At 46.3% G+C, this 12,097-nt stretch overlaps 1 protein-coding gene across 2 annotated transcripts in view; it reads right to left on the minus strand.

The window, feature by feature from the left end:
• Lifr (LIF receptor subunit alpha) overlaps positions 1-12,097 on the minus strand; it is a 101,125-nt gene that overhangs the window by 53,748 nt on the left and 35,280 nt on the right. Inside the window, exon 1 of one of the 2 annotated variants that reach the window (XM_041631033.1) lies at positions 7,229-7,470. The exons of the other annotated variant lie outside the window; for it this stretch is intronic. The gene's annotated coding sequence lies outside the window, so the exon portion shown is untranslated. Of the gene's footprint in view, positions 1-7,228; positions 7,471-12,097 lie in introns of those variants that run through there. 2 annotated transcript variants of the gene reach the window in all.

A 12,097-nucleotide genomic window follows, 5' to 3' on the forward strand; every position in this document is an offset into this window, starting at 1 on the left:
GGTATTAAGAACACTCAGTTGTCATCACCCTATCAGGTTGGGGTATATTTGGCAAACCTTCTCTACTGGTAAGCACCAAGAGCAGGCAGCATCACGGGGACCCGAACAGATAAAAAACGTACTCAAGTTCACACCACGTTGGGAACGGGAATGGGATTTCCTCCCACCCTATAACTGTACCACATGCTCTCAGATACTGGGAATTCAGGGGACTTAAAAGATCAATGGCGCTTCAGTTGCTCCACACAGAAATGATCCCCCTAGCGTCTTTCTATAACGTGGCATGAGACTGACCACACACATAAGCATGCACACACATACTCCAACGCCAGAACTCAGACTGTCCTACACATGAGCATGCACACACATACTCCAACGCCAAAACTCAGACTCTCCTACGCATGCCACCTTGTCCTCTGGCTCGTAGATGATGAGTTCTCAGCATCTGTCCCCACTACGTCACTGTTCCTCTGTTACATGTGAATATCACAATCCATCCTATCACTGAGCATGGAAGCTGTTTCCAGTGTGTAACTTATATAAACAACGTAACAAAATAGTCCGGGCAAATCACGGGGATGTTCTAGGGTGTATATTGTGGGGGAGCAGCCCCTCAGCATCTGTAGGCAACCCCCCCCATCTCCCTTCTGATACATGCCACTAACTTCTTCCCGCCAAGTTGGTGACCCCTGTGGGAAAGACTGGGCTCCCAGCTGGAGCACCCACTCACTGGCGGGGTGAGGCCAGACTATGGCTGAAGCTGGTTTCTATATACATGCTTTTTTTTTTTCCTTCATCCCCTCATGGTTTAAATTCCTAGGGGTAGAAATGCCTGACTAAGGGACAGGGCACATTTTTGAGGCTTTTGATGAGTAATACAAAATTGCCCTCCTGGAAAGTTACAACAACTCAAACATCCGCCAGGAGCATCATGAAACGACAATTTCCACAGCCTGCAGGGTTTGCTAGATTTGATTTCAAATAGCCGAGTTCTGCCCAGGCCATAAGGTTCTAAACAGCAAAATCGCTGATAAGATACATTTAGAAGAAAGGTAAACAATTCAAGACACAGCTACTCAACCTCAAAAGTACCTATGTTTTCAAACAGTGGAGACAAAATGCTGAGGGTACCAGACACCAGCAGACTGACAGGTGACTCCAGGAACATCCAGTGTACAGCCAGGAAGAGGCATGGTGCAGTTACACATGCCGAATTGGACACTGTTAGGGTTGGGAGTTTGGGCTTTAAAACACTCTATTGTTTTTTAAAATATTCTATATAATAGAGTAAAAAAATTAAATGAGAAAGTACATATTCTTTCATATTGTATAAATGCTCTCACAGCTAATGTACCAATCTGACAGGTTCAAAATTCTTTTATATATTTATTTAGCAAATACGGGGTGCCACCAATGGACACTACGCCAGTGCTGAGGACACATGGAAATCGACAGTGGTGAACCCCTCAGGGTGATGCTACTTTAGAATCCTAGGGTTGAGTGAGAGTTAGTACAAGCAGGTTGAGATGAGAGCCGCCAGTGACTGTTCCCAGGCAAACCGTGGCACCTTTAGGGCTCAGTTTCTTTACCTATCAAACTCCAGACACCATCTGAGGGCCCTCTGCTCCTCTCAAGGTGCACTAGGTTGTTTGAACCCTGAATTTATATTTTCCCAAGAGCGTGCATTTTCCTCTCTATCTAGATCTTACACAGGTTCTGCCCTAAAACCATCTGTTAAAACTGCAGTAAAACTGGGTGACCCAGGTACCCTAATGTAAACACGGAGTAAAGTTCCCTGGAGAAGCTTCTCGACTGTTCTCACCTTATACACGGCTATGCTACAAACACAAAGGCATAAAGAATGGCAAAGCGGTGGGTCTCCAGAACTGCTGTGTGGAAACAGCTGGCATCTTGTCATCTGCCTCAGTGTTTACGGTGGCACTCCAGTTGGCCACAGGGGTTAAAGCATGTAGCTCCTGGCAATAGATTCTCATCTCCTTCCTACCCCCACTGGAGCTCAACCAACCCACATAATTCTGTCGACAAAATGATTGCAACTCAACTGCCCCGTTAGCGTTTTCTAATATTAGACGTGGGAAACACTACATCTGTCACCACTTGTCATTTTCCACCAGATGTTCCTGCTACCACTCTTTCAACTGTCCTCCGACCTAGGGACTCCTTGCCGAAGTCTGCTCTGGGGAGCCGACACAGCACCAAGCCACACACACACCTTCAGGAAGTAACACCGCCTCCTAGTGGTCCTTCGAGGCACTACCACTTAGCAAGATCAGTCTCAACTCTAGCTGTGTGTGCTGATTCCAACGGGTTCAGCCTTATAAAACCAAAAGAATAAATAATAGCCAAGATTTTCCCCACGATTCAAAAGTATACTGGGAAACGAAACAAAACAATCCACCAGATAGTTTCCCTCACCTTCCAACGCTAAGTCGCAGGCTTTTGAGCACCTACTTGAGTTTCCTTTGGCTGCAGCCAGAAGGAGCATATGTGGCCATATGTGCAGTCACTCGAAACAATGGAAGACAACTGGAATTCCTGTCCTTCTGCAACCCGTGGGGGACTGCAAGGCAACTGCTTGAAAGTGCTTTGAATTTCTCGGCCTCTACACTCTCCATCTCTCCACCCCCAGCATCGGCTATTTGCCTGCAGTGCAAGCACGAAAACGACCAGAGCTGCTGGGCTAAGACTGAGGCATTTCAGAGTCCATCCTTTTCTTACTGTCTGCACAGCTTGAACCCCAGCAAGTAGGGAAATACAGTTATCTTATGTGGAAGCAAGCTGCTATCATCAGGAATCAGTCAGTCCGGAGGGGGCATTTAAAAAGAAAAATCAAACTCTCCTTCTGCAAGGGTGAGAGAACTCCTAATACCGAACAGGAGCCCAATCGTCAATCTGCAGAGAGACAAGACTCTTGCAGAGAGACACGACACTTATGACACGGCTACAGCCATTGCTTGGCATCAAACCCACTTCCCAAGCTTTCAATTAATATAAAGGAACATATATTTAGAAAGACAAACAGATTAGGAGTTGGGAAGAGGAAATACCACAAGTTCCTGCTATTTCCCAAAATAGAGCAGGCACACACACATTCCTCCGGTGAGAATAGAGTACCTGAGTGAAACACACACTTCTGAACAGCTCATTAGCGATCCGCACACCCGGAGAACCTAAACAGCCACACACGAACAGGCGCCAGAAACTCTTACTCCCATGCAAATGGCATTTCACTGGGGTCAACAGTGAAAATTCGGGCTAAATCTCTCTCGGAAATCACTATGGTTTACTAAAAAGGGCCTTGTTTTGTTTTGTTTTTAGCATTTCCGACTTGGATTTCGTGGCAGAAGAATGAGAAGCAACTGGCTTAAGGCAACAGTTTCAGAGTGTGTGAACTATAACAGACGTGGTAGGTCAAGGGTCAGAACCAAGGTGGAGAGCTCAGATAAAGACTCCTTCCTGACTAAGAATTCTGACTAGTGCTGGATGGTGGTGGCGCATGCCTTTAATCCCAGCACCTGAGAGGCAGAGGCAAGTAGATCTCTGTGAGTATAAGGCCATCCTCGAACCTCGAACACAGAGAAACCCTGTCTCGAACCACCCTCCCCAATAATAATAATAATAATAAATATAATCTTGACCAAAAAACAGGCAAGATTATTTTTTAATATCTTTATCACTTGTTCAGTTATTCAACAAATAAAGCCCAGAGTAGGTGGTGTCTTGGCTGCACATGCAACAGGAATCAGCAAGACCTAGCCCTGAACTCCTGACGCCACCAGCCCATGGAGGACTCTCCCACAGTCTGCTTCTGCCACACAGCTCTAAAGAGAGGCAGCACACCAACCCCAGCAACGTTCTGGAAAACTCCCCTCCTCCCTGACCCCCAGCACAGCACCATGGTGGCCCTAGGTCGCCTAGGTGCCCCCGGCCTGAGCTACACCTCCCCATTCACCAAAATCCTGCTTCTCCTGAGAATTCAGTGCTCAGCTCCAACCTTCCTACACCAATGAGGATCCTCTGGCCATCGCCCCTCAGGCTGCATCCTCACCCAGCTCAGCCATGCTAGTCCATCAGTCCTTGCCACTACCTGGCATCGTCTTCACTGGTCCCCGATTTTAACTCATCTCCACAATCCAGATGGAAACTCATGACAGCCAGGTGTTTAACCTGCACACAACTAAATCTCAGTTCCCTGAAAACTGCCCGGAATATTAACAGAAGGCATATGAACACCCGTTTACGAAGAACAAATAGGGACAGTAGTAACACGTTTGTATTGGCACCACAATGTTAGCTCCCAAATAACAAAGGGAAAAAAGCCACGCCCTAAGTACTAACAGAGCCAATTGGGTTTCAATTAAATTTTGATAGGATCCTCACAGCTTCTGGAAGAAAAAAACAAAACAACAACAACAAACAAAAAAACCCACGGCCTCCACCTATGATCACATGAGGCTACTCAATGTGGTAAGGCTCCAGTGCCAGCATTAGCACCACCTAAGCTCGACAGTTCATTATGCTTCAAAAAAAATCACAAGAGATGCCAAGGACAAATATTTTCAAAAACATCCTTCCCCTAAGAGTTGGCAGTAATCCTTTCCCAGCCTATAAAGGTGTGAAAGCAGTTTATTCACACTGAAGTAGAAGACGGCGTGATCTACCACAGAAAGCACAGGTTTTAACTTAGTGGCGAGCAAACTTTCTGAAACATAAAACCATTCTGTCGATTTAATAAAAGGCATGAGCATTCAATTCATATTCTAAATCATTTAAACTCGTAAGATTGAAGAGAAAAAAAAAACAGGGTCTCATTATATAGCCCTGACTTGGAACTCTGTGGCCTAGGCTAGCCTAGAACTCGCAGAGATCCATCTGCCCCTGCCTGCTGAATACTGGGATTAAAGGTCCCACACCTGCCTTGGTGAATTATTCTTATAATTACACATTTGTTCCTTTCTGTTGTTGAAACAAGGCCCAAGCTGTCATTAAGGGAATGACTTTAGGTCCTACCCATCAAAGCTCTCCTTTCACAGCGAAGATGCCACAAATCCCTGTGGGTCACTCTGGAGTCATAAAAGCAAAGGATATGCACTGGGTAGAGCAGGCATCCACTTCCTGCAAAGGGAAGAAGCAACTCACTGCTGTCTTTGGGCCCTGGGAATAACTAAAATCCACTTAAAAGCCTCAAAAAAAAGTACTTTACAATAATTTCACAGCAAGATATCAGAAAGAATGTATATACCTATCACGAAAAGAGAAACGGAAGTGAATTACGGTTTGTCCTTAATGGAGTTCTCAGCTGCTGTGAGAGAGTGAGGCGGCTTTTCTTCCGGGACTGATGGCAAGGGTCAGGATGTTGGACTCTGCAGGGGGAGGCTAAGCTGGCACAGAACAGGGCATACAATGTATCCCAGTCAGTCAGAAGACAAAGGAGCAAAATGTTTGCAGAGCACTGGGCTATATTCGGAGAGAGAAAGCCAAGGGTCTGGAAGCCTGGTTCTTACTGATGCTATGGGGGCGTGGCGGGGTAGAGGTGCGCTTTTTACTCTGACCTTTCTGTAACTACTGAGTCTTGTCAATATGAAGAGACATCCCCCAATGAATATGACATCTTCACGTGATCGTCTATACTACTACTAACAATGCCCCCAAGAATGAGTCTTCAGAACCAAAAGTTTCTTTAAAAAAAACTCAGCAAAGTTTCACTTGGTTTAATAGCACAGTGCCCGGTTCTCATTTCCCAGAAGAGAATCCAAGAATCCACTTAATTAGCGCCGAGAGCCTTGTGAGCTCACCTAGTACAAAGCAAATACACCTCCGTTCAACTCTGGCAGAGCCAGCAGCTGCCCAGGCCTCCTTGAAAATATACCTCCTACTTAAACTGAGCTTAAAGCTCTTCAGAGAAGCCTCCAAAGGGACACAGTTTCCACCTGGATGTAAGACAGAAAGGAACAAAGAGAACAATGTGGTGTTTTTAAAAGCATGGGCTATGCTGAGTCGGCTTTCCTTGGAAAGCTTAAACTAGAAGCCTCTGCTCCTAGTGCAGTACAAAGACTTCAGGTCCGCATCAAAATAATCGTGTAAGGGGAGGGGAGAGCATCAGCTGCAAAAAAAAAAAAAAAAGCTTTAGTTTTTCATGGTGGAGGAAGGTTGTTTTAAATATAATGTGGACACCACTTTTGCTGAAGGGATTTTTTTTTTTTTTTTTTTTTTTTTTTTTTTTGAGACAGGGTTTCTCTGTGTAACAATCCTGGCTGTCCTGGACCTCTGTAGACAGGCTGGTCTCAAACTCACTGAGATCCACCTGCCTCTGCCTCCCAAGTGCTGGGATTAAAGACTGTGCACTGTCGCAGCCACCGCACGACCTGGGTACCACTTTTGAACCCCTGACTAAATAGTCACATCAACTTGACTCTGAGCAATTTTGTTGAATTAAATATGCAACTGAAGACAAATTGAATGACAAACTTTAAACTGAAAGTTTTGCTGGGGAAAAAAAAAAACCACCGTATTTAAGGAAACACAAAGTAAATGCAAAGAATGTATTTCTATGTAAATGTCAGTCAATAAAGGCACACATGTCCTGTCAATATCTCACTGCTTTAAGCACACATACAAAAATGGTCACAAAGATAACCCAAGTGTAAATGACAGACTTGTGGCAGTTGAAGACGGGGCTGGAATCACATTACTCAGGCTCTCATGTTAAGTTCACAACACATTCTGTGCAGTTTTCTACGCGTCTGAATTCACGATCTGTGCTTTTAGAGAACACATCAGGAATGCCACCAATCACGAAGCCTAACGTTGCTCGCCTACACTTTAACTAGGGGTTTAGGAAGTTTAGCGCCTTCGGACACAAGCACCTAGAAATATAGACAAATCAGTCAAATGCACCATAAAAACAGAAAGGACGAGGAACTACTTTGCGGAGGCACAGAGGCAAGAAATCATCTGGCAGGTCCCAGTTCCAGATGGGGAATTAAAGGTCCTTCCCGTCCCCCACCAGGTCACCTCTGGCCTTGGAACTCACCGCCCTTCGCGCCGCACAAGTTCGGCGCGGTGCAGTCCGCGCCCACGCGGACAGCACGGTTGACCCTCGGCTGGCACGGACGGCGCGAGCCCGAGCAGGGCTGCCCCAGAGCCGGGGACGCGCCCCCCCCCCCCGCACGCGCTCCAGGCTGCCGCGCCGCGCCCCCGCACTCACCCGCCGCTCCCGCGCCGCTATCTCGCCATCCCAGCCGGCCGCCGCCCCGGGGCAGCACGGACCCTGCAACCCGGGACTGCAATCGCGAAGGAGCCGGCCGACGACAGCCACCTTTCCGGTCTCCCTGTCCCCTCGCAGGCAGGCTCCAGAGGCCACCGACGACGGGCCGCCGCTGCCCTCCCAGAACCCCAAGAGCCACCGCAGCGCCAGGCGACGGTAACGGCCGCAGCCACAGCCGAGACGCTCCGGCGCGGACTGCGCGCCCGGGGGCGGCGCCAGCAAAAAAGCTTGGCGGGGGGCGCAGCACCCAGGCCCCGCCCAGGCCCCGCCCCACGCGCCCGTACCCCCTCCTCCCCTCGCCGGCCCTGCCGCGCGCACCGGGCGCGGGCCCGAGAGGGCGCGCGTGAGTCGGAGCCGCTCGGTCGCGCGCGGGCCCAGCGCCCAGGGTGGTGCCTCTGCTGAGACTCGGGTCGCGCCGCAAGCCTTGCAAGGTCACTGAGCCGCGGGTGAGAGCGCGGCGGCCCTGCCGGTGCAAAGCCTCAGGAAAGGCCCGTGGAAACCAGGCGGCCCTGCGGGAACCAGCGCAGCTCCCGTACGTCTGTCACTGCGCTTTGCAAACCTTGCATGGAGGAGGAAACCGGGGTCGCCCCGAAAATGTACACAGACACCAGCCTCTGCCTTAGGCACGTCTGTTGGCTAGATTTCTTTTTATAATTTTGTGTATTACCTAAACTGCCCCGAGGGCCAAGGCGCTGCCGTTCAGGTCTCCTTCCTTCTTGGTGCGGGATCTCTCAGCTCCTGAGGGCCCGCGGGGGCATTCTGAGAACATCCTGGAGCCATCTAGTCTTGCCTCCGAGGCGTGGTGGGCTTATTTGTGCAGAGAAGAAACGGATCCCTTAATGGGGTGAGATTTTTCCTCCGTGCATTGTTCCTATTTCCGCAGTTTCACTTGGCCTCAGTGTTCCTCCTGAGTAAAGCACTAAATGAAATTAGTTGGAGAGGGTTTTGTAGCGCAGAATTGTGGTTTGAAGATGTTTACGCTCTGTGCCGGACGCGTTTGATGGTGTTCTCTTGAGCACAATTAATTTTTGCAAAGTTCCGAAATGTGCCGGACAGGAGCCACTGGCACGCTGTCACAAGGCTCTGCAGACACACCTTTCAAGGGGAGTTTGTTTTCCTCTGTGACTTATCTGATGCACCAAGGCCAAGGACTTTGTGAGAGACCTTTGCCTGAAATTCTAGACTCTAGAATCTAGAGCAATTTGCAAATTGGCAGGATGAAGTTTATTTTCTAAAGTAAATATTCCCTCTTTATAATTTAACTATCAAATGGGCAAGAAAACCCCTGAAAAATGCACTGCGTTGGAAAATAAATTCCTTAAATAATACTGTCTTCCAGAAGATGATCACTAAGAGTGTCCGAGTGGCCACCTCCATTAAATTGTGTAATCTGAACACAAACTGCCTCCTGCTGTCCATATGCCTATTTCTAGTCTGTACTACTCCCGCCCCCACCCCCCACATTTAAGTTGTACCACAGTTGCTTTTCTTTATCCTTATTCTTTCCCACGGCTTGAGAAACTTAGTACTCATATTGGCAAATCCTGTCTTTTCTATTAGACACAGCTCACAGAACTTCTAGGGCCCAGCAAAGGTATTTTCATTTGTTTTGACGTCAGAAGAAGGTTTTAATATACATTGATGTATATGCTCTCTTTGTATTTAAGGCACACAAAATACAAGCATCTCAATCTGGAATAACTATAGAGACTCAAAGATAGCTAGAGCCCACGAAAATCATGGCAAATCCTTTGTTGCCCAGGACTGCGGAATCCTTTTCCATGGAAAAAAAAATTAAAATCCAGACAACATAACAGCCTTATGCTCTTCACCTTATGTAAAATGCTGACCCCTGTGGCCTCGCTTTCTCTACATGTATTCGCTATTTAACCTTCACAATACACCTGTGAACTGGGTTCTGTTCCCACTTGTAGGGGCGGATGCAGCTTTTCACGGGGCCTGAAATGTGTGCAGTTTGGGTGGTCCTCTTAAGAGAGAAAACCAAACAAATCAGCACATCTAACCTGCTCCAGCAGCCCTTAGCACCCGGTGGACATCCAGCTGGAAAGAGACCTCTGTTCAGCCCATAGTGGTTAAACTATCTTACTCTTAACAAATTGTACAAAAATAAAAAAAAAAATTTTTAAAAACCCACATGATCACATAAACACATTGCCAAAGTTTTCTTGTGCAGGTGTAAGAGCTACCCAGAAGCTCGTGCACCACAGAAAAACCTGCCTTGTATGCCCATTTCACGGGTAAGAACTTGGGAATTTGTCACAGCTTGGCAGGAATACCAAGTACCTGCATTGTACTGAGGAATGGTTGGGAGAGCTGCAGTGTGCACACTTCTCCGTGAGAGATCACGGGTTTTATGTTTACACAAAGTAGTAGATAATATTTGCTGTAAAGCAACTGCTTTAGAAATGCGTTAACAATTTTAGATATGGCCAATCCATTACTCATTTGGGGGCATTTGATAAGATTCTGCAATCAGCAATGGTCGGAGTAAATTCTTTTCTATGTGTTGCATAAAAATGTGAATTAGCCAGTATGGATTCTTAATGGAATCACAACTCAGTCGTGGGTGCCGTAGACGGGCACCATTTTTATAGACCTTTCCAGGAGCCAGTTGGTTTATAAATACCACTCCGTATAATATCTATCATTTGCTCTTTCGTGAGATGCTATATGTTTGCTCTTTAAATTGTATGCTACAAAGGGCCTGATGCATCTCCATAAATGTCCGTCAAGTAAATAGTGAAACAGAGATAAATCACATAATTAGAAGTAAAAACGCAGGATATAGGGCAAGCTGAGATTGGATAGGAATGCGGTAGTGAGATACTGAAGTGTAAAGACTCGCTGAAATCCCTCTTATTTAATGACTTTGTTTGAGACTCATACCCTTCTGCCCAGCAGTTGTCTTCTCTGCCCATTCCTCTTCCTCTCTTTCCCCTCCCCGCTCCCCACTCCTCCTGTCTTCTCTATAGGAATTTCCTTAAAAGCATTATGTCCCCCTAATGACCATCCTGGGTCTGGAAGGCTTTGTTCTTTGCAGTGTCGAAAGAGCAGCAAAATTGAGACGCTGGGGGTTTGTTATTGAATCACAGCATCTTGGCCCTTCAGAAGGCGTCTCTTGAAGAATGACCTAATGTGGATAGTGTTTGTCAATCCGCAAGATAAAGGATGCTGTATTCCTGGAAAAAATGTTGGAACCAGATAAGAATCTACAAATTAAGCCCAGTTCTTCACTGGTGAATGAGCAAAATGGGTGAAACCATTCCCCATTGTAAGCCTGACTGATAAATGTGGATTTAAATTGGTTTATTTTAGAGCACAGTTTTGGACAAGATTCAAAACTTTAATTAGATCCCAGTAAGAAGACATATGAGAGTAATCAGCTCATTCGCTCCAGATTTGATATTCCGTCCCCAAAGTGGTTTGGAATGCTATTTAAGGGACATGAAAAAAAGTGATAAACACCATGTAAGAGAGGCTCTTCCCAGAACCCTGTTTCTAATATATTCCCTTTCAGATAAAGGGTTCCAGGGGTGTCACATAACACACTGTGGTTGGTCATCACCTCTCTAGCATGGCCCTGAAGGCATCGCACTTTGTTGTCCTTTTACTGTTTAGACTGTGCTTTCTTCCAGAAAGGACTTAAAGTGGCTTACATAGAAAAAAATATTAAGAAGTATAATAATAATAATAAGCACCTGGTTCAGGTAAAATAATAGCATATGAGCATGAAACTAAACCCCAAGTTTCCCCATAACCGTGAAGTAGGGGAAGTGGGAATTTTCATAATTCTCATATCATAACTCTCCTTGTTGAGTGGAAGAAATCATAATGTCATTTAAGAGAAAGTTATTCCTGGGCCAAATCTGTAAGGAACCCTGTCAAAGGGATTCTGTATACATAATACATAAAAATCTAAGTTAAGAGGTACTCAGTAGCATGAATAATAAAAACCTAGAGACAGATATTGGAGTCCAACCCCAAAACCAGAAAAGCAAAGCAGCCAAGCCACTAGAGAAGTCTTACCTCTACCAAGGCTGGGCGACTGCAGACTAAGCAGACCAAGCAGACTAAGCATACTAAGCCTCTCTTCTCATTTTATATTCCCTCGCGTGCTGGGATTAAAGGTGTGTGACTCCCTAGTACCAGGATAAAAATGTAAACAAATCCACCTGGATTTATTTTTGCGTTGATCTTGTGTAGCCCAGGGTGGCCTTGAACTCAGAGATCAACCTACCTCTGTCTCCCAAATCCTGGGACTAAAGGTTTTTGCCACCACTGCCTGACCTCTAGTGGCTTCTCTTTGTCCTTCTGATTTTTAGGCAAGTTTTATTCACTAAAACACAAATAAAATATCACTATAGTACTCAATCCAGCATTTTGAGCCAATATTTTATACAAGCAGAACAAATGCGTGCACACGCACGCACGCGTGTGAAGGCGCGCACGCACTCACAGACTCGCCACACAGACTTCTGGTGAAAGGCTTAAAATTGGTCTCCTACAGTTTGGTTTTGTTCTCACACTGAAACCAGACAGAAGATATAAATCAAATCTCAGTTTGTCTGATTTCCTTTTCTAAAATGAGAGTAACTAAAAGCAACAATGTCAGAGCGTTGCGAAAAAAAAAAATCAAGTGACTTAATTTCTGTAAAACCGTACATGGCTGTGTCAGCTTTGCTACAGTTTCCTTGGCTAGGTATCGTCCTCTACCCCCCATGCATGGCTCCCACTGTGCACTGCCTCAAACTCCTTCTATAAAATCGACACGGCATCTGTGTCTCGCAC

Source organism: Microtus oregoni, unplaced genomic scaffold, assembly GCF_018167655.1.
Source record: "Microtus oregoni isolate MIOR12 unplaced genomic scaffold, Mior012 000036F_ref0000092, whole genome shotgun sequence".
Lineage (NCBI taxonomy): Eukaryota > Metazoa > Chordata > Mammalia > Rodentia > Cricetidae > Microtus > Microtus oregoni.